Source organism: Podarcis bocagei (genome assembly GCF_964188305.1).
Source record: "Podarcis bocagei genome assembly, chromosome: 8".
NCBI classification, from domain to species: Eukaryota; Metazoa; Chordata; class Lepidosauria; order Squamata; family Lacertidae; genus Podarcis; species Podarcis bocagei.
The window spans coordinates 4,257,867-4,284,504 of NC_138133.1; the positions used below are offsets into that span (position 1 = coordinate 4,257,867).

The following is a 26,638-nucleotide window of genomic DNA, read 5'->3' on the forward strand; positions in this document are numbered from 1 at the left end:
GAATCCCTTTAAAATGGTTGTATAGTATATTCATTTTTTAAAAAGCTGCCTTGGCGGTCCCTTAGGACCAAAACTGTGGAGTGTTCAATGGCTGACTGGCTGGCTCACTCAGACGTATTTGTTGAAGGGTAGGTGGCAGTCCTACTCATTCTTTTTGCTGCACAGGTAAAGCACCTGTTGGAAATACTGGAAGTTCATCATGCTAATAATTAAGGAAGCAATCCTAACTGGGGCTGGGGTGATGTGGAATAGCAGATTTTCCACAGCAGCCCTATAATCTATTCCAGCATTTTAGGGGAGTGTGTGCTTATGTGTGTGTGTAGCACACCAATTCTAGGCAGTGTAATGCTCTTCTTTGGGGCTTTAGGTTAACTAGACTTTTCAGTGGGTGCAGCAGCACCTGAGTGAAGGTCCACACCACCAGCAGAGCCCCTAGAGCAGGCATGGCCAAACCTGGCCCTCCAGCTGTTTTAGACTACAATTCCCATCATCCCTGACCCCTGGTCCTGTTAGGTAGTGATTCTGGGAGTTGTAGTCCCAAAACATCTGGAGGGCCAAGTTTGGCCATTCCTGCCCTAGAGGGGACATTCCGCAGCATCCTATCCCTACACCACAGAGTAGGGGTTAGGATTGCTCTGCCCAGATGTCTGCTTCATAAATCCACAATTTGCATATCCATAACATTGCATATCTGGACACGGGTGGCGCTGTGGGTTAAACCACAGAGCCTAGGACTTGCCGAGCAGAAGGTTGGCGGTTCGAATGCCCGTGACGGGGTGAGCTCCCATTACTCGGTCCTTGCTCCTACCAACCTAGCATTTCAAAAGCACGTCAGAGGGCAAGTAGATAAATAGGTACCACTCTGGCGGGAAGGTAAACGGCGTTTCTGTGCGCTGCTCTGGTTCACCAGAAGCGGCTTAGTCATGCTGGCCACATGACCCGGAAGCTGTCTACAGACAAAGGCCGGCTCCCTTGGCCAATAAAGCGAAATGGGTTTGTGTGCCTACGTGTAAACCAGAGTCAGTCGTGACTGGACCTAATGGTCAGGGGTCCCTTTACCTTTAACATTGCATATCAGACAACTTGTGCTTCCCAAATTTGGTAGGCTTAGATACAGCAACTGTAAAGTATGATTTCATTTCTTTTGAGCAGACTTCTGATGGGATATTGGCAGACTTTTGTTTCCTGCTGAAGGTGGGTATATTGTTTACAGTTTAGATAGTCAACTTTAAATTATGCCTCTGGCCTGAATCTTGCCAGAGAGAAAGATCAGAACAAGCTTCAGAAAAGGAAAATTTCCCTGAGCAGTTGTTGAAGAATGAGGGCAGTAAAAATGGTGGATGCATTTGGCTCGTTCTGCTAGGCAGTCACATGGTGTAATTTGTGGGCCATGGGTTTTAATCGGCCCGCCTTCCCTTACTGCTGTGCTGTCACAGGCTCCAACGACTGTATGACTGTCAGTCAGTGTTAATGTGGCCTGGGTTGTGACATTTGCTATGGCCTTTCTGGAATGCTTGTGTTTAAACATCAAAACAGGATTCTCTGTGTGCCTGTTGGTGGTTGCATGACTGCCTCAGCCCATGAAAGCATGGCCAAAAGTCAACATTGGCTAATTAAAAGCCTCAGCTGCCCCAAGCTGATGAATTTATGCTCAAGGCTTCATGTGATCTGTGTGTCAAGCAGGGCTGCAAGCTCCCCTGGACCGAAGCAGTTGTGTGAATGGAGCTTGACAAAGCAACAAAAATTTGAACTCAAAGTTTCATGAGTGTTTGCAAAATTGAAAAGGCAGACTTAGCTTAATTCCATTGAATCAGTAGTCTGTTGACTTAAGTTGCTAATAATACATGGATTCTCCCAGATAGTGTGTTTAGCCAAAGGTGGATAACTTGTTAGTTTGGCTTCTCATCCTAACAGTAGGAAAGTACTTTTTTGTTCTTCTCTCAGTCATTGTTGCCTTTCACCTGTGGAGGTCCAAGTGGATTCCAGCTAAGGATCCGCTGCTTGTTCCTTGAATTGACACAGCAGGATTGAGAGGGTTGTGTTCCAGACTCCATATATTACGCTGAATCCACACAGTATTGTAGAACTGGAATGGTGGGGTTTCTTTTAGGAGTGTGCTCATCCTGTGGCTGTTGTGCCTGTTCTTTTTGGAAACCTTTGACCTAGTAAGTGTGGCTTCAGTGAATGACTGCAACTGCTGGCCATGGGTCTCATTGCTGTACTTTCTTCAGCTATAATCTGATAACCAGAAGTATTCAAAGCATTCCGAATACAGGCTCACGGTTTGACTCCTCAGGAAGGAAAGGTTTTCTTCCCTATTGCTATTTATACAGTACTTGTTTCTCTCTGTGTTACAATTGCAAAATGAGTTGTGTCTTACATTAGTCTTGCCTTTTTAAAGTGCGCATTCAGTGACTTGGTGTGCAAATCAGGCAAAACATGTGCCCTGAAGCATTTTTTATGTCAGGCATTGCAACATTTTAGAGCTGCACATTTAGGAAAAAAAAAACAGCAGCCAACTTTCACAGTGATCTCTAAACCAGGAGTGAAAAAATAGTGGTTTTGTAGCCAGTTGCATTTTTGTTTTTGTTTTTACTGTAGGTATATTTCACAAAAGCTGCTTTCTAGTTTTTCAAAGACCACAAATGACTAATGGGTTTGTGCCTATGTGTAAAACAATGTGACGGACCAGTAACCTTTGTGAACTTCTTTTGAAGGCACAAATAAAACCCTCAGAGGTGGAGCCTTGTGTGTTCAGAGGGCTCTGGAGCTTGCGTCCTGCTTGCAGGTTTCGCACAGGTGTTTGGCTGGCTACTCTCAGAACAGGATGTGGTCTAGATGGGTCATTGGCCTGATCCAGCGTATGTTCTTATGACTTGCATCTCAGTATCCTGGTCAACTAGGACAATGGTAGTATGTAGAGTGAGTGGAAGTTCTGCAGATAAGCCAAACAACACAAACATATTTAGACCCATTATACAGAAGAGGCATTCAGCATTGAGAAGTGTTTGGTTTTTACTGGATTAAAGTGTCGAGAATCATCAGTGCTATATTTTATAACTCCATCTGTTCCATTCTGCTCTCTTCATCCTCCTTCACATTTTGGCTATCTACAGACTCTGAATAGTTTGAAAGTCTGTTGGCTTCCATTGCCTTGTGTGCTAGTTGCTCTAACTCAGAGGTAGGCAGCCTAAGGCCCGGGGGCGGATGCGGCCCAATCGCCTTCTCAATCTGGCCTGTGGACAGTCCAGGAATCAGCGTGTTTTTACATGAGTAGAATGTGTTCTTTTATTTAAAACGCATCTTTGGGTTATTTGTGGGGCATAGGAATTGATTCATTTCTCCCCAAAAATATAGTCTGGCCCACCCTGTAGTCTGAGGGACAGTGGATCGGCCCACGGCTGAGAAAGGTTGCTCACTGGCTCATTTTTTTGCTGTACTACTTAGGAATGATCATGTTCCTTACATATATGTCCTTAGTAAACACAATCCGTACATACACTTTGCATTTTGGTCTTCACCTGCCTCCTCTCTAAACAATTAGCTCTCAGATGGCTCTTAGGATTTGGGTACACTCTGAATAACCATGCATGCAAAGACATTTCTGACCATCATTTACTTGGAAGCAAGTCCCATTGTCTTCAGTGGGGAATACTTTTAGGTTAGTGTGGATAGGATTGTAGCCTTACTGACTTTCTGTGGTGCTGCATCAAAATACTTCTCTGGAACGTGCAATTCCCATTGATGAAGCTCTGATGCCGTTTGGAAAACATCTTTCTGATTTGTTAGAAACGTGTGCCCTCTCAGCAGTCAATTAATGCAATCACTGCTTCTGTACAAGTCTTATTTCTGATTATCACTGGGGAGACAAATCTGGATATTCTTCTTTGGGAGGAAACCACATGAACACAACCAAACTTAAAGAAAAGAGATGGTATGGGCATCTGGTTGCAGACCACTGCTTATAAAGTTTCTTCCATTGAGAACCACTGCTTTGGCTTCTTTGTTTAGAACCACACATTGTCTTACCCTATACCCGTATAGCGGGGAAACAACTTGAACCGTTCCCCAGCAGCTTTCCATTTTGGTGTTTAATGTTCTCACCGGAGCCACTTGCACTGCTGAAGAGACAAGCTGCTTTTCAGTTTAAATTATTCTAAAAGCAGCATGTCTGTTTTTCCTTTGTTGCTTTCATCTAGCCCACAAGTGCACCAAGGACAATGGCATAGTCTAAGACATACCATTGATGAAGATTAAAGGAACAGTGGAGGGTGCACAAAGTCCTATTTAGAAGAGCTGCAGATTTTGTTGGAAGACTCTCTGCAGTTGCCACTTCTGACCTTGTAAGCAGTCTTCCTGAGCTCCTTTTGACATGCAGACAGCACTTAACGCACTCTGTGGCCAGTCTAGCCAGCCTTCTCACAAAACTCTCTGACCTGCCACAGACAAACAATTTATCCAGAAGTTGGGCAGATCCTCATAAGATCCTCATAAGAACCTTTTCATGATAGACTGCTCATATTAGTATTTTTTTTAAAAAATGACAACTGGCCAGCTCTGAATTGGAAATTTAGGTGTGTATGAACTCTCACTGGGATGCTGCTGCAGTGTTGGTCATTGTAGTCCAACTTTTTGCTCTCTTCATTTACTACAGATTCTAGTTTGGCAGAAGGATGTACATACCCTGGGCTCCTTCACAGCTTGCCAGCCATCCTTAAAATCCAATAATTTGTTCATAAAAAATGCCATGAATGGAAAGGTCTTCAGAATCTACCAGGATGGTTTTTATTCAGCCAAGAGCTACTACACAGAGGTTGAAATTAATGAGCCTAATTAGTAATGCCCATCCATGGGTGTACTCTGAGTAGGACTGGCATTGAATTCCACCATATGAAAATAGCTGCACCCTTCCCATTCTGCCACATCAGCAGCAAATGGAGAAAGCTAATAATAACATTGATAATTCTGCGTCCACTAATATCAGAAAGGTATCTTGCTGGTATCTTCAACTTTGGACCAATAATGCAATTTTGTGTGGCTTTGTAATGTGGATGTCTGTATGGATGGAATGGAGAGCTGAGTGCTCTAAAGAGAGTGCTCTGAACCATCTTGGAGAGCGCTGAAGAGGAGACCGTCTCTTTTACTTCAGGCTAAGCCCAAGTAACTGTAATGGAGCCCTGGGCTTCTCAGGAATGTTGACATTGAACATGTTCATTGTTTTCAAAAGATCATGGTCCCTGCAGTTACTGGAGTGGATATGAGCTGTTCTCTATGACTATTCAGTGACTAGTCTGTCGTTTTCTTGCATGTTATATATTTTATGCCCAACAGCTCCCTTCCTACTTTTCTGTATCCAGTAGTACCTTGGTTTACAAGCTTAATCTGTTCTGGAAGTCCGTTCTTAAACCAAAGCGTTCTTAAACCAAGGTGTGCTTTCCCATAGCAACGGGGGACTCAGTTTCCAAATGGAACACACTCAAAAGGAAGTGGAACATGTTATGCTTCCAAGGCAAAGTTCACAAACCAAAACACCTACAGTGGTACCTCGGGTTACATACGCTTCAGGTTACAGACTCCGCTAACCCAGAAATATTACCTCGGGTTAAGAACTTTGCTTCAGGATGAGAACAGAAATCATGCTTCGGCAGTGCGGTGGCAGCAGGAGGCCCCATTAGCTAAAGTGGTGCTTCAGGTTAAGAACAGTTTCAGGTTAAGAACAGACCTCTGGAACGAATTAGGTTCTTAACCCGAAGTACCACTGTACTTCTGGGTTTGCAGTGTACTTAATCCAAGTTGTTCATAAACTAAGCTGTTCTTAAAGAATGATACCACTGTAGAATATTGAGTCACTGTCCTGTGTATTATGCATATTGAATGCTCCCTGCTTGCTTACCTGTGTGGAATGCTAGTCCTTCCACCCAGTTTGCAGGAGTCCTGGGGACATTCCTGTTCACTGTTTTGTGTCTCAGGACTTCAAGATCTGTAAGCCTTGCAGCGGGGATGGTATACTCCTCCACCCATGGGCCAACTTTGACAGATCGACAGCACCATCAGCCTGTCAATCACTTGACAGTACAATGACGTCAGGCAACTCATTTTCCTTTAACCTCATGGTTTGTGGCAAATGCACAACCCTTTGCAACCACTGGTGATCAGCTGATCGTTGGTACTTTTAAAACCCTTGCGGGTGCTTCCATAGTATTTGGAAAGCACAGTTGCTCACAGCTGGGTGATGTTGGTGCTTGAAAGAGCTGTGCTGTCTCCTCAGCTGCACTAGAAAGTTCTTGATGTGCAGCCAGTTTCAGTGGAGCTCACAGTTGACTCCAGACAGCTTTGTTAGCAAGCCCCATTATGAAGCCATGTTCTTGCCTGCCTCATAGCGGATATCAGCAGGTGTGGGCAGGGCTGGCTACCCATGAGGCAAGGTGAGGCAACTGCCTCATGCGGCAGGACCACAGGTACAGCAGACCCCAGTGTGGATCTTTATTCCGTACTTGTAGATCTTCACTCACCCCTTCCCTGGCAGAGAGGAGGACGCCATTTTGTGCTTTGCCTCAGGTGCCAAACTGCATTGGGCTGGCTCTGGGTGTGGTTTGACGAAAGCAGCTTCTTAGGACAAATTGCAACCCATGTAGGTCGTCCTGGGGTCTACAGGGTGGAGCTTCTCCATCCCGCCTTACAGGCTTTAGAAAAATCAGTGTTCACAAGTGTTGGAAGAGCACATTGATCTCAAGCCAGGCTGTTTGTACAAAGTCCCTTTTCACCAGAGTTCCCCTTTGTGCGCTCTAGGCATGAGGCCAGTGATGTAGCCCAACACAGTCTCACTTGCTATTTTTTAACATGTTTATTTACTGATTACATGCGATTTGGTTTACCTGTCTGGGGTTTATATATTGCAGGCTGAGCTGTGACCAACTACAGAGTTTGCATTAAGGAAAGGGCTTTACTAGTGCTGTTTTTATTATTATCTGTATTTTACTAGATTTGTGTTTAATATTGTTTAAATTCTATTAAGAGTTGAATTACTTTTTGGCAATTATCTTTTATATGCTTTTAGTTGTTTGTATTTTATCACTGCTGCTCACTCATTTGTGTGAGCCTCCTTGAGTCCCAACCTGGGGAAAAGGTGGGATATAAATAAATATAATAATAATAATTTGATGAAATCTTAAGTTCAGTTGTGGCTGCGTGGGAAGCGATGGGGATGTTATTTTGGGCTCTGAAGGGAAATAATTTACGTGACTCTCCTTTGCTGGAGCCATGCTATGCTGTCCCTGGAGACAGGACTGTTATGTGAGGGAGTTGAGGTTACCAACCTCCTCCTTTCCCAGCTCTGCCCAAGTCTGGCTCCTCTGCCAATGGAGGTTTGCCAGGGTTACATTGGCATAACCCTGGTGGCACGTGTGTGGCTCCCCAATGCCAGCGTATCTTCAAGGTACTCCAGTGCACAATCAATTTTGTTGGTATTGCATTTTATCAGGCTTTCATTTTCTTGCTCAAAGCATTGCTGCAGTTCCTGATACCCCCAGGCAGAGCTGCCTAAGGTCTGGCACATGGGTAGGCAAACTAAGGCCCGGGGGCCGGATGCCCACTCGCCTTCTCAGTCCCCCGGTCCGGGAATCAGAGTGTTTTTACATGAGTAGAATGTGTGCTTTTATTTAAAATGCATCTCTGGGTTATTTGTGGGCATGGGAATTCGATCACCACCCCATATAGTCCAGCCCCACCACAAGGTCTGTGGGATAGTGGACCGGCCCCCTGCATAAAACGTTTGCTGTATCTGGCATGATACAGGTGGGATGAGGGGAGGGGACTTTCCTTTTTGGCCACCTCTCAATGTTCAGGATTAGAGGGGCAGTCATGGCAGCCTAGTGTTGTGAAGAGGGACGCAGTGCTGTGCCAGAAACCCACACAGATAATTCTGGCTCCTGCTTCATTATCATCATCCTTGCCTCATTCTTTGTTATGTCATGGTTTATTTATATGCTGCATTTTGGCCCAAAGCTTATCCCCCCCCCCAAGTTTCAAGCAGCTTTCGAAGAGTGGTCGCTGGCTTTCCTGTAATTCTGGTCAAGGGGCTGAAGTAATATCCCCAATCTTGGTTGTGGAAATTTTGCTCACTCCTTTCTATTCTATTGAATCTGGTCTTTGATTTGGCAGTACAGTGGTACCTCGGGTTACAGACGCTTCAGGTTACAGACGCTTCAGGTTACAGACTCCGCTAACCCAAAAATAGTACCTTGGGTTAAGAACTTTGCTTCAGGATGAGAACAGAAATCGTGCAGCGGCGGCACAGCAGCAGCGGGAAGGCCTCATTAGCTAAAGTGGTGCTTCAGGTTAAGAACAGTTTCAGGTTAAGAACAGACCTCTGGAACGAATTAAGTACTTAATCCAAGGTACCACTGTACTTAACCTGGTGTGTTCTCAAAAAATAAATTCTAGAGCAAACTTATTCTTGGGCAGTTTTTTCCTTGGAAGAGTGGGAAATGTCTGCACTGTTTCTCTTCTTCAGCCCCTTGTCTGCAAAACAAAAGGGGTGGTGAAAATATGTTAAAAGGTAGTTAATCTGGCATCTGTCAACAATAAACAAAAATGTCCCCTTCATTTTACTTGAAAGCACTGAGTACTTTTAAAGTTGCCGATGTGATAATTCATTTAAGATTACCACGAATAGTCATTTTCAATGTAGAAGATGTGAGGCACAGGCAAAACTCATTTTTTTTGACTGCAGTTGTTCTTATTAACAGGTTTGGTGAAAAGAAAGTATTTTGACTTTTGTCTACAGATTCTGCATTGCTTTGATGGATTTCTGAAACCATTCATACAGTATTTGCATTCCTGAGCTGTTGACAATTTCAGGCCCAATCCTCACTACACAGAATTTCTCTCGCTCTCAGGGGTTTTGCTCATGGTGCCATTGAGTTGTTTGTCAAGTCTGCTTTCAACCTGGAGGGACTCTGGAGCAGCCCAGGGCTTTCACCTGTGATCTGCTGCTGGGCGAAGCTGCCGTTGCTCTGCCCCTCATATGGAGGAGCAGGCTGGAATGCGGGGCCAATACAGCTTGTTCCTCCCTCGGCTTCTTTAAACTGCTCCTGCCCCCCAGATGAGTGACCCCCAGCGCAGTGCCTTCCCAACCCCCAGCTGAGCAGAGCAAACAAGCTGCATTGTCCTGGCTCGCTCTGCCTGAAATATATATCTCTTGAGTGTCAAAGGCCTTCCATGGAGGCAACTCACAGAGCTGATAGAACATGTGAAGTACAGTGGTACCTCTAGTTACGAACTTAATGTGTTCTGGAGGTCCGTTCTTAACCTGAAACTGTTCTTAATAAGAGGCGTGCTTTCACTAATGGGGCCTCTTGCTGCTGCTGCTGTGCTGCCGGCACACGATTTCCGTTCTCATCCTGGGGCAAAGTTCTCAACTCAAGGTAACTCTTCCAAGTTAGCAGAGTTTGTAACCTGAAGCGTTTGTAACCTGAGGCGTTTGTAACTCGAGGTACCACTGTAATTCCAGTATAACTCTTGGGGACTGCAAAGCTTATGTTGCAAGAACTGTCCATTTATTTCCACCCTCTGTTTCCTGTTTCTTTGATCAAGTGTCAGTCCATAAGATAAGTCATCCTGTTTATTCAGCAAGTTCTGGTGAGGAACCTCATCAAAAACATTAGAGCAGTTCAAGACTATATAGATAGAGGTGAGCTGATGGACATGCTTGCGAACCCCTTCAGACAATTAAAAAATGTTGGTTGGACCATACATCCCATAGTAGAAGTCCTGTTGATTTCTCTTCAAACACTGTTTTTTTTTGTTTGTTTTTTAAAAAAACTTTAGTAGTGCTTTCTACCAATTTACTTGCGAAGCACACCAGGTGCATGGATCTGTGATTTCCTGGCTTTCCCCAGAATCCTGTTTCAATATTGGTGTGAAATGGGCTACTTTCCAATCTTGTGGTATGAAAGCCACGGACAGGTTGCATATTTTTCGTTAGATAATCAATGATGTTACATCTGAATTCTTTCAAAATTCTCAGGAGTATATCATCCATACCTGGTTTTTTGTTTTATCAATTTTCTGTAGAACTTCACCTCTTGTTACTTCTTTTATTCTATGTATAATTCTTCCAATGTCCTAGCAGGAAAGAGCAATCCATGTGTCGGTATGTCATCAGTATCTTTTGCTGTGAATACTAATGCCAATAATTCGTCCAGTTTCTTTGCAATCTCCCTATTTTCTTTCTGTAGTTATTTGACTTATTTGTCATCTGGTGCTACAACAGTCTCCTTGGCTGGTTTCCTATTTCTGATGTAGTTCTGATGATGATGATGTTGTTGTAATGTTAGCCACAAGGACCACTACTGTAAAGAGAAAATCGGGGCATCTCTAGGATGCTTTTCTGTATGCTGGGTAGGAGATGTGCTGCTGGACCATATGGTCAGGGAGCACATCCCATAATATAGAGGTCACATCTGAAAAGTGTGTCCTTCCACAACCTGTGTATCTGACCCTCTAGTCTGGGATATGGAGCTGGGCATGACCCTTTCATCTTAGTTGAAACTGGTTGAGTAAAACAGGATGGTTTATCTTTGAATGCCTGGAAGTGTGCACTGACCATTAGCTCTGTCTCCCAAAATGGAGGTCTGACAGGCCGAGAGCTGGATGTGATGTACTTTAGACTTCCTACTCCTAATCTCCTTAACCTCACCATCTGCTGCCATCACTGTTAGATGATAACAGATACAGTTTTGCCATGAGGCCAAAACAGCACTTAAACTGTTGCAGTCCCATTGCACCGATCTTTAACTCTTAGGAAGATACAGGTGTCTAAGGTGATAGCGTGTTTTGGCAAAGGACAAAGCTTTTATTTTATTTTTTCACTGATAACTTTAAGCTAGAGTCACGGAACATCATGGGTAAGTTTTTTAGCTACCAGTCAGAAACATTATTTGTTCAGAAAGAAATGTAAGATCAGAGAGAAGCACAATAGAATTACGTATACAGTGGTGCCTCGCAAGACGAAAGCCTCGCAAGACGGAAAACCCGCTAGACGAAAGGGTTTTCCGTTTTTGAGCTGCTTCGCAAGACAATTTTCCCTATGGGCTTGCTTTGCAAGATGAAAACGTCTTGCAAGTGTTCCGATTTTTTTCCGCTCCCCCCTTTTTCTAAGCCGCTAAGCCGCTAATAGCCTTTCAGCCGCTAATCCTCTAATCCTTTAATAGCCGCTAAGCCTTTAATAGCCGCTAAACTGCTAATAGCGCTAATCCGCTAATAGGGTTGCTTCACAAGACGAAAAAACCGCTAGACGAAGAGACTCGCGGAACGGATTACCGTATTTTTTGCACCATAACACTCACTTTTTTCCTCCTAGAAAGTAAGGGGAAATGTCTGTGCGTGTTATGGAGGAAATGCCTACGGGTGGCATGCCTACGGATTTTCCTCCTCTAAAAACTACGTGCGTGTTATGGTCGGGTGCGTGTTATAGAGCGAAAAATACGGTAATTTCGTCTTGCAAGGCACCACTGTAAAATTTAGTAGCAGAGTTCAAACTCCTGCCAGGGTTGTTCTGTTTTTAGCATAAGCTTCACCTGTAAACATTGACAAATGATAGTGCTCAAATTCACTCCGTCCAAAGATCTACCTCCTAATTGAGTTACAGAGCAGGCCGGGCAAGTTTCTTTTTGATCAGTTGGCAACCTCGTCTTTAACAACGCTAGGCCAGCCAGTCTGCCTTTGGTCTTCAACCCCAGATAATACATTCAGCCTGGCATTGCTCTGTATTTTTCTCTGCCTGGTGGGCATGACTGGTACCAAATTGTGTGGGAAACTGCCCTGCTAGAAAAGTTAACCAACAAAATTAAATTAGCACAGGCACAAGCAAAAGAGGATGCCTTCACACCAGTGTGTCTCCCCTTTATCACATATGCAGCTCAACAGGAGAATGACCTGACCCCTCCAACAGCGTACAAATCGATATGGCTAATCTGACCCAATCCCCCACCCCACCCCACCGTTTCACACATACAAACAAACCAGACTGCAACCAACTGAATGTACCAACCATGTACCGACCCACTAATCTCTTGCATTGCCAACAAGAATGAATGAATGAATGAATGAATGAATAAATAAATAAATAAATAAAGGACCTGCTCACGTGACCCTGACACAGAAACCCTGCACAAACACTATGTAATAGAATGAAAGATCAGTATCTCCCCTTCTTTCTCCCTTGCTCTCTCTCCCTGCCTCTCCCCCCCCCCACCGGTCGCATATGATGTCTGCAACAGCAGTGTCTCACACAGAATGGAACTGAACTGTGAAAAAAGACTATGAATGGAAAACAGAGGTGCTAAATGTACCTTTGCTATACAAGAAAATCTGTAATAAAAATTAAATTAAAAAAAGAAGAAAACTGGCAAGCAGGTGCTCATATGAGTATTTAAAGCCCTAAATGACCTGGGCGCTAGATACCTGAAAGATGGCCTCCTTCCCCACATTCTCTCTGGGGGATCAGATCCTCTGAGGTGCCCTTGGGCAGTTTGGGAGAGGGCAGTCTCCATGCCAGCTCCTGGGTTGTGCAATTCTCCCCCCACAGAAGTGCGTCTAGTGATGTTAAATTCTCGAGAATATTCTCGATTAATGAGAATATTAGAGAATTTTCATTTAAAATAGGAGAATATTCATTTTAATGCATTGAAAATGATATAATTAGTTAATATACATGTTTATTCATGGGTAAACTTGTTCAGATGGAAACCAAAAACTGTAAAGATATGTTTATTCAATGGGGCAATGCCGGGAATTCCATTCTTTGATTTTTTGCACCAAACTTGAAATTGAAAATTCAACACGAATGACTCACGTTAATCACTAGGCCAGCCACTTACCATATATTTACCATCAACTTGAATTCTAATTATGTTGTGTATGTATGACTTTTAAAATAAAAGGAATACAGTATAAAAAAATCTCATCTCAGGTCCACTACATGAGTATGTTCTTTAATAATCATATTTACATACAGAAATGTCAACTGTTTAAATCAAGGCCACCTCACATGCTGTTACACATAATTGTATAGGCCTAGGTACTTTAAGTGTATAAAGCAGGTACTGTATAGGCAAACTCCGGCCCTCCAGATGTTTGGGACTACAATTCCCATCATCCCTAGCTAATGATGAGATGATGGGAATTGTAGTCCCAAACATCTGGAGGGCCGGAGTTTGCCTATGCCTGGTATAATGCATTAAAGCTACTTTCTGTAAAAAAACAAAACACCCCACACTGTATGGCCAAGGGTATAGAATTGCTAAGAATAAGGTCACACCAAAATAGGAAAAAGGCTATTACATATGGTTGAAATACATACGAATTCAAATGTTCATCAAATTAAATGAATAGCATGTTTAAAACTAAAAAAGAAAAAAAATGTTTTCTGTAGCTCACATTTCAGAACTGCCAATGGTGAATTACACAATGCCCAATAATGTACCGTATTTTCCGGCCCATAGGACGCACCAAGTTTTTTTGGGGGGAAATAAAGAAAAAAAAATTATTTGCCCCACTTGTGGGGCTGGCAGCGGGGAGAAGCACTCATCTCCCCGCCGTCAGCCTCCAAACCACATCGGGAGACAGCGGGATGGCGGTATTCTGCCTCCCCGCTGTCCCCCGACCTTGTGGGGCTGGCGCTGGGGCTCTCCTGAAGCCTGGAGAGCGAGAGGGGTTGGTGCGCACCGACCCCTCTCGCTTTCCAGGCTTCAGTGAAAGCCTGCATTCGCCCCATAGGACGCACACACATTTCCCCTTCATTTTTGGAGGGGAAAAAGTGTGTCCTATAGGGCGAAAAATACGGTAACTGGATCAAAAAAATCATTATTCATTACTTACACTGGCAATATCACAGCTTGACTTATTATTTAATAGATTTTTTAAATGTGTGTTGTAAAACTGGTTCTTTCCTTAGAATTTAGAGTTTGTGGAGAATATTTTCTGGAGAACTTTCTAGGAGAAAATATTCTCACATCACTAAGCGCGTCTGGCACCGTTCTTAGTGTGTCCTTCCTATTCCTCTCACCTTGGTCTTTGACAACTGAATGTGTGTTTTCAGGAACCCTGTGACTTACAGTTTTGAACTGTTTTTAATATTGAATTTTAATTAGTTGGTAAACGGATCTTGGGATCTAACGGAGAAGGGCAGGAAATAAGATTGAGTAAACAATAATAATGTTATCCGCAGTACCAGCCTGTTTTGCGCCAGCCTACCTGCCTGAACTGATCACCTTCATGTTGTTCCTTAAAGGCTTGATCTTTTGGGCATAGTTATCCATTCCATGAATACTTTTGGTGATGTGATGCAACTTGGGGCAAATTATCATTGAATTGGATGCCATCCTAGAAGGAGTTTTCTGTGCCTGGCTCTCTGGCCCCAGGGTGCAGACTTCTTTAAATGTCTTAACTCCACAAAGGCGCTCTCACCCCACCACCCGCCTGCTATAGTAGCATAATGTTTGTGACACTTATAAACTGGCAGTAGGTTAGTGCTGATTACATAACAGGATAGTGTAGCAAACAGGGGGACTATTCTTGAAAATGCCCTTGCCTTCTCTGTGGTAGACAGGAAGAAGCCATTATAGTTGCTTGGAAGGAGATATGTTTACTTTACATTAGAGTGGTAATGGGTTTTTCAAGGGAGATATCCAAGCAAAATCTCCTAACTCTTAATTTGCTTGCAGAAATTCAAACGCATATTCTCGTAATTTGATTTCTACCCCAGCATCAGCAGTTAAGCGTGCTGTGGGGCTAGAAGCAAGGAGCCAGCGAGGTGATACTTAAAACTAAAACACATTACAATGGTACCTTGGTTTACGAACTTAATCCTGTCTGGAAGTCCGTTCTTAAACCAAAGCGTTCTTAAACCAAGGTGTGCTTTCCCATAGCAGCGGAGGACTCAATTTCCAAATGGAACACACTCAACAGGAAGTGAAATATGTTCTTATTCCAAGACAAAGTTCACAAACCAAAACACCTACTTCCGGGTTTGCAGCGTTCTTAATCCAGGTTGTTCATAGACTAAGCTGTTCTTAAACCAAGGTGCCACTGTACTTAAAAAAAAAGAAGATATATCTCAAAACCATAATTTCAGAATTCTAAAGAATTTTAAATCTGAAATGTATTAAATTTCTAATCTGTTACCTTGTTTCAGCTCTGCACTGTACAGCTCTGTACAAGTAAGCAACTACAGAGAAGAGACAAGGACAGATTGCTTACATAAGAGGATCTTCAGTTAAGAAAGAACAGTCGACCAAAGTGTGGTAGGCAACTTTTTAAGTCTTGGTTGTTGTAATGTGCGTTACAAATTAGCAGAATGGATCTACTGGTTTCTGTGAGGCTTTGCTTGAAGCCAATGGAATGTTAGCCACTACTTTCAACAGGAGGGAGGTGAGCTCTCAAATTCTTTTTAGCCTAACTAAGGGACACTTGGTCAGGAAATCTGATTACCATCTGCCAGCCCATCAATAATGGAGCTTAGCAAAACAGCTTCGCTCCATCTGATTACTTGGTCTAGGAATCACACAGCAGCCGCCCACCATTCTAGGTGACCGAGGCTGGCAGATGATGTGCAAGGAGGGGCCTGGGCTGAGGCTCCAGAAGGGGCCAGAATTTGCACTCCAAACTTCTACCTTGTTAGTTCTCATTTCTGTAACTCGGTTTTTCCATGGCTCTTTGTTTATTCCTTCCAAAATAAGCTACAACGTGTGCATGTCCGCTGTGCCTTAACACTTGGGGTATCCTAGAAGGTTTTGTTCGGGTTTTAAATGCTGGTGTTTTGCTTTGCACCGAACCAGCTTGAATGATTTTTGCCACCAAAAATGAAGAACTGCCTCCTGGCAGAGATCCTACTGGAAAGGTTTAACACATCATCTTAATGGTTCAAACTTAGGCAAAATAGATGCCATCATAAGTTAACAGTGAATATTATCACTTAATGTAAAATGTGAAGATTCAGATCTGTACGTCAAATCTGCAAAATGGAGTTTCACTTCCAACCCGGCAAAAGCACTATTTAAAATGCATGTAACTATTTAAACCAGCTTTTTTCAACCTGTGGGTCCCCAGATGTTGTTGAACTACAACTCTCATCACCCCTAGCTAGCAAGGCCAGAGCTCAGGGGTGATGGGATTTGTAGTCCAACAACATCTGGGGACCCACAGGTTGAGAACTGCTGATTTAAATGTTCTCATGCGTCATCCCCAAACCAGCACACAACTTTGTGCATGTGTGTGGGCTTCAGCCAGATTGGATGGCTTTAAAAAAGGATTGGACAAATTGTTGAAGGATAAGGACATCAATTCCTGCCAACCTAGCAGGTTGAAAGCACGTCAGAGTGCAAGTAGATAAATAGGTACCGCCCCGGCGGGAAGGTACACAGCATTTCCATGTGCTGCTCTGGTTCGCCAGAAGCGGCTTAGTCATGCTGGCCACATGACCCGGAAGCTGTACGCCGGCTCCCTCGGCCAGTAAAGCGAGATGAGTGCATTAACAGCATTATTTATATTTAAATCATTTTCAAATTTCACACATCTGAGATTACTTGAATCTTCGGACTTCCCCCTTCCCCCCTGGTTTCAAATATTTGTCTATTCTTTCTACTGCATCTAATTACATTTTCCAAATTCATTTTATAACCACTTTTATCTTTAACCTTATTACATTATAAATGTTATAATAATCCTGCTAATGTTTTTAAATATCTACAGTGATCTTTAAGGTACTCTATAATTTCCCCCCATTCTTTACTAATTTTCTTCTCATCTTGGTGTCTGATTTTCCTGGTCATTTTTGCCATTTCGGCAAAGTCCATCATCTTGGTTATCCAGTCTTCTTTGGTTGGGACTTTCTTTTCCTTCCATCTCTGGGGAAAAAGCATTCTTGCTGCTCTTGATGGATGCATAAACAGTCTTTTCAAATCCTTTGGTATTTCATCACCTATTATTCCTAATAAGAAAACTTCTGGCTTTTTGACAAAGGTTATCTTAAACATTTTTTCAATTCATTATATATCATTTCCCAGAATTATTTTGTTATTTTGCATGTTCACCACATGTGGTACAATGTGCCTTCTTTTTCCTTACACTTCCAATGTAAGTTGAAAGTGATTTTATACATTTTTGCAAATCTTATAGGAGTCAAACGATACATCATTTTCATATAGTTCTCTTTCAACGTACAACAATCCGTAAATTTTTAATCCTTCCACAACTTTGCCATGAGTAAAGTTTTATATTATACTCAGTATTTGATATTGGGCTTACATGACACTCAGTGGGAGAACCAACAGACTTAGAAATAATAGGTAAGAATTATTATTTATACTGCTTAACGCCAAAATAGCCTTCTAAGCAGTTTACAAGTTTCAAAACCAATGTCACACAAGCATTAAAATATAAACAACTATAATTAGGGCGCACAATTAATATAATTGTTTAAAACTTTTAAAAGATAAACACCCATAATTAAAATATGCAGTAATAGGATACTTGAGTCCATAGAGAATATTGAAGAAGCGAGGGATATCAAATGGTAGCATTTGAGTAACAAAATAAAGAAGCAAGCCACACCTTGAGGCTCTTGTCTGTCCGAGGAGAAGGGATGGGTTCTGTCTACTAATCCGTAATATACGGCCTTTTCTATTTTGAACTCTTGTGATCCCTCTGGAGTGAAAATTTTTAAGGATTAGCTGGGGGCCTGGAGCTTCAGTTGAATATTCATGAGGCAGGGCCTTCTCTCCCTCCTCTTCCCACCTCCTGCTGTAGCTGAATCTCATCTCTTTATTCAGCTGAGCCGAGAGTCTCTGCAGTGCATTAGGAGAGCTGGCAAAACATTCTGTATCAGCAGGACAAGGGGAGAGCGAGGCATCAGCATTATCCTTTGGAACTTTGTCCTGTCTCCATTTGTTATTGAAAAGTATAAATGCAGAATAAGCTGCTGGAAAGGCAAAGTCAGAAAAAAGAAAGTGTCACTATTTGGGGACAAGGGCAGTTTTCCTAAATAGATGTCTCTTCCATGTGGACCATGAAATGGCTTGGCATGTAGTAGGAAGTCCTGGCTGGTGATGGGGACACACCATGTTTGGTGTGGGGAAACATGCACCTCTGCATTCATCACATGTGCTTTATCCAACACACCTCCATCCTCCTACCAGTTGTGACATGTTTGCTCCAAGGAACGCTGTCTTATCCACTTGCCTGATCATGTAATGAAACATCACTCAGGAATGTCAATTGTCACATCTTAGCATTTCAGGAGAGGAGAGCACAACAGAGCGCTGTCTGCAGTGTATTTAGATTAGGATGAGAGCCAAATCAAGGACCTGGAGGCTTAAATGAGTCACAGGCTAGATATTGGGTGGGTGGGTGTTTTGGTCAGAAAAGGCAGGCTGTTGGAGGAAGATCTAAGAGGAGTGTTGCTGTTAACGGTAATGGGGAAGGGTGAGTAAGGAGTCAGAAAGTCCAAGCGGAGCATCTTTAGTTAAAGGGCCTGATAATGCAGAGCAATATCTTCATAGCCTAGGAATGGCTAAAAGAGCAGGCAGGAGGAGAAGGTGAAAACTGTGGCTGATGAGGCAGCTGCTTTGGGGGGGGGGGGAGAGAAGGTCCTTCCTGCTTGCATCTCTTGGCAATGGGAGACGGGGCTGCAGATGGGAGTATCTCAGCCAGCGTGTTGCTGAATAGATGGTTGTGGAGGGCAAACGCTGGAATCACCTGGCGTGACTCAACAACAGCACACTTACACAGTGCTAGCTGTGACACCCCCACACCCACTGCTGTCTCCTGGCACTGAAAAGGAAGGGTGGGGAGTCTCCCCCCTCCAACAAGCAATTTGCCTCATCGGTTGTTTCTGCTTCCGAACGTTGCAGGTGTATTCACATGTAATGGTGAGCCAAATCATGGCTAAGTGCAAATGTGTGGGCTCCTAGGGTGAAGATCGTGGCCACTGCACTCCTTGGGAGTATGTAATGGTTTGGCATAGAACCCAGGCTCATGGCTTGTCTGGTGTGAGACAAATCACAAGCCTGGGTTTGTACTTCAGCTAAACCCAGCAGTCACTGCACCCTGGGTCAGCAGCAGGGTTGCGAGAGGTGTGCTGTGGCCGCAATAGTTCATGGGAAGCCATGGTTTGGCTTTGTGTTACATGTGAACCAGGCCAAAGTGTGTTTCTCACGACTCCCTGAGATGCCTCATTAGGTGGCTTTCCACTCTGAAAGTTGTTCCCATTACAACTGAACAGATCACAGAAGATGTTGTCTTCCTGTTTGGTAGATCAGATTTTCAGTTATTTTCCCCTTCCCCTCAGGCACAGTCCACCATGCCTCCCTACCTGTAGTTCACTTTTGGTGCAATCAGATCATATCCCACAGGATCCTGAGGGGAAGGGGAAGTTGATACAATTGACGGGTTAGGGCCAGTAAATGGTTTGTGGAGTAAGAGGCAGCTGTTTTTCCTGCACATTCATGAAGTCTGTTGGCACTCATTTTAGCACCCACACTCTTCCCAAAGAGACATAATGCTGACTGGCAGCTCATCACCAGCTTGCCGGTCTACCAACGTCATTCAGTTCCTGTTGCTCTCTGCTTGCCATCCCCAAATCTGACAAGCCACTGTACATTCAGGATAGTGCAAAAAGCAAGAGCTGGGGCACAACATGCTCTCCCTGCTTCTCCAGAGCTGATGCCAAGTTGAGGGCCCTCCTTGATAGCTCCCCTGCCCCGTGGGCTCCCTTCTTTGCTGCTACTATTTGCTCACCGGTCCAGAGTGAGCAGGCAGGCGCTTCTCCTCTTCGCTTCCATTGTCATGGCCACAGTTCACTCAAGAGAGCCAGCGGGTGAGCAGGCTGTGACAGTCACTGTTGCTGCTTGTTTGCCTGTGGTGAACGTTTGGTTAAGACTGCAGAGATCTTCTTTTTAGCCTATAAGTATCTTGTTTTGGCTTGTAGTCTGCTGTGTATAGCCAACAAATTTCTGTAACGTTGCACAAGCGGCATCTTTATTAAATAGTTACGATAGAGCTGCCTTCTACTAAATCATGTTGTTAGTCCAGCTAACCCAGTGCTGCCATCTTTGACTGTGCAAGGCCCAAGGGCCTCAGGCTGAGGTGTCTTCCCCAGCTCTGACACCTGAGAACCTTCAACAGGAGATACTGAGTTGAACCAGAGACCGTCTGCATCCAAGGCATATGTTCAACCAATGAGCTGTGGCCTCTCTCTTAGGGTTAAGATATTGTTAAAATGTGATCATTTAAACTTGTAGAGTTTGCATGCCTTTGTTAGGAGTACGGAAGCTTTGCAGGTTCACATTCTGTCTGTTAGATACTTTTGGACATGTATCTACATATAACACAAATCATATGCAAATTTAATGCAAATTTATGCCCTCTTACTTTCAGTGGATTGGAGGGACCAATCCACATATAGTGTACAGGGCCAGGAAATCCTGTGGGCATCCTGCATAGGATGCCCTATTCTATTCTGGTGTGGTTATCCTGTTTCATGGGGCATTCAAATAGGTCCCTTCCTGGGAGATATTCACCTTGGAAAGTGGGCATTCTAATTCACCTAGTATCTGTTCCTTCTCCTTTACAGCTGGAGGACATAATCCCAATTATGTACTTTGGTGTAGGGAGCTCTGCAAAACTTTGGCAGTTGTGGGAATAAGTTCTTTCAACAAACCTTATCACCTCCAAGAGTACTTCCTGGTTTTTATGCTGTGTAGCCTGAAGAATCTTCTTTCAAACTGGCTTCAATCAAAACTGCAATACTATACACATTTACCTGGGAGTAAGCCTCATGGAGCCTAGGGCTTGCCGATCAGAAGGTCAGCGGTTCGGATCCCCGTGACGGGGTGAGCTCCCGTTGCTCGGTCCCTGCTCCTGCCAACCTAGAAGTTCGAAAGCACGTCAGAGTGCAAGTAGATCAATAGATACCGCTCCGGAAGGAAGGTAAACGGCATTTCTGTGCACTGCTCTGGTTTCGCCAGAAGCGGCTTAGTCATGCTGGCCACATGACCTGGAAGCTGTACACTGGCTCCCTCGGCCAATAAAGCGAGATGAGTGCCGCAACCCCAGAGTCATCCGCGACTGGACTTAACTGTCAGGGGTTCTTTACCTTTACCTTTAAGCCACATGGAAGGCTTCACATGAACCTGGGGCAGCTCTGTGGCATGAGAATTGCAGCACTGTGCTAGAGTGGTTCTTGCTTACCTAAGGGACCATGTGGAACTGGCAGTTTTGCAGGTACCACATAATACTGATTCTGCACTTGTAAGAAACCACTCTTTCAGCATCTACACGTTGGAACTCGCTATCTAGGGACAGTAGGCAGGAGCCTTTGCTATGCTCTTTTCAGAAGCTGCTTAAAACATTTTTGTTTTGACAAGTCTATCCACACATGCAGAAGTTACATGCCGTTTGTTTCATTTTAGCTGCTGTTGATTTTAATCAATTTTTGAATATTTTAAAATACCAATTTCTAACAGGTTTTATCAATAATTTTATTTTTTAAAATTATTTTATCAATTATTTTATCAATAATTTTATTTTTTTAAACCACATAGAGGTTTCCTTAAATTCAAGCATTATAAATGTTTTGTTAAATTCAGAATAAATGTTACATCTTTATAAGGGTGAATTTTCACCAGATTTAGGGCAGTTTATAACCTTCAGATGACATGAGCAGGCTGTGCAATTGTTCTAGTTCTAGTCTTAAAAGATCCTTTACCTGTAGCAGCTGCACGCCCTGAGCCTGACAGCTTTACAAACAAGATAAACATTTAAAAGCATGGTATGTGTTCAAAATAAACCCTTTGACCTAATTTTGGTGGATGACAACCCTGAATGGAGTTTAGACCTATGATGAAACTAACTTTGAAGGTGCTGCATGGAAACAGACGAGTTTCAAATTCTTTTGATTTAAGTAAATAAGCATGCTTCTTTTTCCCAGATGGAACAAACTGAAGCCTGTGCCGTTAGTTGTGGAAATACTTGGCCAAATCAGTAGAATTATTATTTTTTATCTTCTCATGCGTTTTGTGTGGTAATATCACAGCGGAAATGGATCTGTAAATCCTTGCAGTTAGCAGAGGTGCATCCACCATCTCTGGTCATCCATAGTAACTTCAGTCCTTGAAGCAGAACACTGAAAATGTAATTGTGCTTATTTTTGTCTGGAGATTGCTGTGTCCCCCCCCCCCCCCCCGTTCCTGGCAGGGTTTATGTGTGCAGCAGATCAGAACAACTAGTGCACCTTATCTTTGAAATCCCATGTTTTGGACCCTTAAAGAGCAAGTGAATAAATGCAGCAGGTAGTGATGGTTTCTTTGGAGCTGTTACAATCTGCCATGTACAATGAATCCATCTTAGTTTGTGGATTATGGGTCCGGTAGACTGTAACAGCTCTGTCAGCTCCTTCTGGTATGGTATGTCCAAAGGCAAACTAATGTAGCTTATGTGTGGTTTTATTTCTGCTCAGAATATTCCCAAGATTTTTTTCCGTGCAATATGCAATAGAAATCTTGGCTGCTTCCTTTTCTACTTCTGAAAAAACAGCTGAAGAGGTTCCAAGGTTTTGTGGAAGAAATTATACATACTTGCTATAGCTACATCTATTTAATATACAGTGGTATCTCAGGTTACAAATGCTTTGGGTTACAAATACTTAGGGTTACAAACTCCGCTAACCTGGAAGTAGTTCTGTGGTTTGAGAACTTTGCCGCAGGATGAGAACGGAAATCGCGCAGCCGCACAGCAACAGCGGGAGATCCCATTAGCAAAAGCGCGCCTCAGGTTAAGAACAGTTTCGGGTTAAGAATGGACCTCCAGAACGAATTAAGTGCGTAACCTGAGGTACCACTGTACTAAAAAAGGTCTGCCACTCCATTTTTTTTAAAAAAATATTTTTATTCAGTTTTCAGACATAAAATAAGAAATCATTTAACAGTTACATAAAAACCCTTCACCAAAGAAATAACAAACAAAAAAAACATACAATTACACCAACAAATAATATAACAAAGCAAAAAGAAAGAAATAGAAAAAGCACAACTGTTCATAACCCTTTTTTCTGTATAACTAATTGGACTTCCTCACATCTCCCTACCGTGCATTCTTAATATTAAAGATGCCAGCAAATTATTACCTTGTTTCATTACTTAATTTATACCTTTCAAATGTTATAATTCTAGACTTCAAGTAGTTTTTATCAAATAGTTGTAACTTAAATTTAAACATACTATTACTTTAAGTTTCGAACTTTTCTTATATATCACTTAATTTTCTATATCTTTCAATCGAGTTGCTGGAACCATAGTTTTCTAAATCATGCAATTTCTTAGCATTCATACAATTTGTAGTGTTTTTGTAGATAGTCCTTAAACTTTTTCCAATCCTCTTCCATTGTTTCTTCTCCCAAATCTCGGATTCTGCCAGTCATTTCGGCCAGTTCCATATAGTCCATCAATTGCGTCTGCCACTCTTCCAGTGTGGGCAAATCTTGCGTCTTCCAATGCTTTGCAATAAGTATTCTTGCTGCTGTAGTCGCATACATGAAAAAAGTTCTGTCCTTCTTTAACACTTTCTGGCCGACAATGCCCAAGAGGAAGGCTTCTAGTTTCTTAGTAAAGGTATATTTAAATACCTTTTTTAACTCATTATAAATCATTTCCCAAAAGGCCTTCACTCTTGGACAAGTCCACCAGAGGTGAAAGAATGTCCCTTCAGCCTCTCCAGATTCCCCACCCCCTGCTGCCATTGGCTGGAACTGCTCTGACATAATGGAGTGTTCATGGTGAGAGAAAACACCCTAATGGCTTGATTGCTGCGGCCAGATTGCTGACTGGGGCTGGTCATCAGACATGATCCAAAGTGCTGGTTATAACCCATAAAGCCCTACATGGCTTAGTCCAAGCTATCTGAAAGGTTGTATCCCCTCATACGAACCTGCCTGGGTTTTGAGAACCTTGGGGCTTTCTCTCGGTCCCACCACCCCCACAGGCACAGGAGAAGACCTTCTCAGTGGCTACTGCCAGACTTCGGAAGTCTCTCCCTGGAGAAGGTAGATTGGCTCCCTCCTTGCCCTTCTGCCGGCAGCTGAAGACCTCCTTGTTCCAGCAGGGTTTGGGGAACTGACGGTTTTTAATGAAAGGGATGGTGCTTTCCTGTTCTTATTGTAATGTTCTAAACAGATTTTATATAAGCATATAGTTTAAATTCTATTCATGTTTAATTGTTTTCAGTGATTTTCCCCCCAGGATTTTAGCGGTTCTTGTTTTTATCTGTATAAAAGCTGCCTTGAGTCCTGTCAGGGAAAAAGGTGGGGTGGTGGTGGTAGTAGTAGTAGTAGTAGTAGTAGTAATAATAATAATAATAATAATAATAATAATAATAATAATAATAATAGCAGGAAACTAGAACTCGTATTAGCTAGAGCTGGCTATATGGGCCTTTCTAGGGTTGTCACACATGCTTTATGTCCTCTGCTTCCTTCTGTTGCAGAAATCAGTCTTAAAGGGCAGAGACAACTTTTGATTTTAAAAAGTATATGTCCTTGGATGTTGGGTCATTGTGGGCCTGGAGATGGAGTTAGGATAGACTAGGGAAAGCCTAACTGGGCAGAGCCTGGCATCCCAGAAGACCATGACTTAGTCAGGATGGAACCTGGTGGTGGAACCCCATGGGCCCATTTTGATCAGGCTAGCTCAGAAGTCTTCTGGCTTTTTAGATCCCCGTGTATCCTGTGGGAGATTCTTCTGCCGCTGCGTCTTCCGAGTCATCAGGGATAGGGCAGTATATATATTTAACTAACAACAACAACCTGGACAGAAAGGGAGGTGGAGAGAGAAGATACCACAGGAGATTGTCAAAAGAAGAAGGCAAATGCGCATTAATAGTCTAACCAGGGTGGGGCAAAAAAGGACACTCATCCCAAGCACATGTGTGTGAAATGGGCATATAAAGATAATTGGTTGTCTGTCTTTTGCTGTTGATAGTACAGGAGATTTTACTGTTTATGGGCTAGTTGTTTTTAATTGAGTCATTATGGCTGGTTGCTGAAAGCAACAATAACCTTAGTTTTTTTCAAAAGCTGATAAAATAAAATGATTTTTTTCTGTTCCCAGTTTGACATAATTCAACATGTTTTTAAGGCGATAGATTAAAGAAAAAAGCCAGATATTGGAGCCTTGCTCAGAGGCTTATTCACCTTCTTCTCACCTGCCAGTTCATGCATTCAGCCAGGACATGGAGGGGAGCAGCATCACAAGGCCATGGCCCTAATCTCCTCATGGAGAACTCCTTCTTGCATTCCTGGCAACATGTGGAGGTCAGTGGCGGGACAGGCAGCCTCAGCTCTCCTCCCCTCCTTGCGTTGACAGGACGTGGGGGCTCTGGATGGCGTGCCCAGGCCTACTGAGGCAGCCCTGTGGCTTCTCCTTGACTTTGTCGGTCAGCCACAACAAGAAGGGGCATTCATATATGTGCCTCTTTGTATATAGGTGAAGGAGAGGTGGGAGCTGTTCTTTACATGGAAAGCAACATTTGAGGAAAGGGAAGGTAAAGGCCCTCTGTGCCTTGGCTCCCTGCGCTCTCCCTCAGCCCTGCTCCAGTGGCAACGCTGAGCTAGGCTGTGAGAAAACTCTGAGAAACAATAACGTGCTGTGAGGTAAGATGCAGGGGAGAGGCTTTTGCGTCCTTCTCCCATGCACTCTTTACTGTGTGCAGCTCTGCCTCCACAGTTGGAGGCAGCAGTGCTGCAGAGCATCAGTTGCTGGAAGCCATGGGGGCTGGAGAGTCCTCTTGCTTTCATGCCCTGCTTTTGGGTTTCCCACTGGAGTGTCTGACTGGCCACTGTGAGAACAGGATGCTGGCTAGAGGAGCCGTTGCCTTGATCCAGCAGACTCCTCTTGTCTTCATTGCTTTTTATGTGAACATGACAGGCATGTGGATAATATAAACGTAGCTGCTCCGTTCCAAATACCGTACAGTGGTGCCTCGCAAGGCGAAATTAATTCGTTCCGCAAGTTTTTTCTTCTTGCGAGTTTTTCGTCTTGCGAAGCACGGTTTCCCATAGGAATGCATTGAAAATCAATCAATGCGTTCCTATGGAGACCGTCCGGGGACAGAGGGGAAGCGCCGCGCGCACCTTCCCCTCTGTCCCCGGACCTGTTTAAAGCAAGGGGCGGCGGGGAGAAGATTGCTTGCGCACCTTCCCCTCTCTCCCCGGACCTGTTTTAAAGCAAGGGAAGGGGCAGCGGGGAGAATCGCTTCTCCCCGTTGCCGCCCCTTGGTTCAAAAGGGGTCCGGGGAGAGAGGGGAAGGTGCGCTGCGCTTCCCCGCTATCCCCGGAGCTTGCGGGGCAAGCTTCGTTTTGCAAAGCAAGCCCATAGGGAAATGCGTCTTGCGAAGCAGCTAAGAAAACGAAAAACTCCTTCGTCTAGCGAGTTTTTCGTCTTCCGAGGTGTTCGTCTTGCGGGGTACCACTGTATTTCACCACGTAATGGTTGCATTTTTAATGCTGATTTTTCTTTTCAAAAAAAGGGGGGTGCAACTATTATGCAGTAAATGCATAATTCAGCCTAGGTCTCTAACCCTGCCCCAT

General features: G+C 43.6%; 1 protein-coding gene across 3 annotated transcripts in view; it reads left to right on the forward strand.

The window, feature by feature from the left end:
• Positions 1-26,638, forward strand: part of CXXC5 (CXXC finger protein 5) — a 67,938-nt gene that overhangs the window by 19,574 nt on the left and 21,726 nt on the right. For 2 of the 3 annotated variants that reach the window (XM_081206614.1, XM_081206616.1), the window contains exon 1: positions 15,197-15,305. The exons of the other annotated variant lie outside the window; for it this stretch is intronic. The gene's annotated coding sequence lies outside the window, so the exon portion shown is untranslated. Of the gene's footprint in view, positions 1-15,196; positions 15,306-26,638 lie in introns of those variants that run through there. 3 annotated transcript variants of the gene reach the window in all.